Raw genomic sequence first — 600 nt, 5'->3', positions numbered from 1 at the left:
AGTAGTGAGAAAGGAGAACAGAGGGGTAGGTAAGGGCCCGATTACAGAGTTCTCTGTAGGCAGTTTTCAAGAATTCAGTTTCTATTCCAAGCCTGGTGAAAGTCATCAGAAAATTTTTAAGCATGTTTCTAATTTGTATATCGAGGTCAACTCAGAACTAGCTGATGGTTTGGAAGTGGGAGGTGAGAAAAAGAATGATTAAGGTTAACTCTCAGACTCTTATTTAAACAACCAAGTAGATAATGGTACTATTTATTGCATTTGAGTAGATTGGAGAAAGAACAGGCATATGGGCAAAGAAAAAAATAAAGTCATCTTTTTTTGTCATATGAGTTTCAGATGTTAACTAATACCCTTATGGAATTTCAGCTTTCTACCTAACAATAATGAAATCTTCACTGAAGTAAAGTTGTCGTCGTTGTTATTGTTGTTAATAGAACTAAAATTATTTTGTAGTTCCATGAAAGTCACAGGAAGGTATGAGTGGCTTCTTGTAGGTATTTTAATGATAGGAGAGTCCTCACCCTTTCTGTTCATTCTTTCCTGGTAAAGGATATAATTATCATACTAGGGGCAGTGAAAATGTGCCTTCTTGCTTTT

Source organism: Propithecus coquereli, unplaced genomic scaffold (genome assembly GCF_000956105.1).
Source record: "Propithecus coquereli isolate 6110/MARCELLA unplaced genomic scaffold, Pcoq_1.0 Scaffold204, whole genome shotgun sequence".
In the NCBI taxonomy this organism is placed as follows: domain Eukaryota; kingdom Metazoa; phylum Chordata; class Mammalia; order Primates; family Indriidae; genus Propithecus; species Propithecus coquereli.
The sequence above is the reverse complement of the archived record's forward strand: the minus strand, read 5'-3'. Positions refer to the sequence as shown.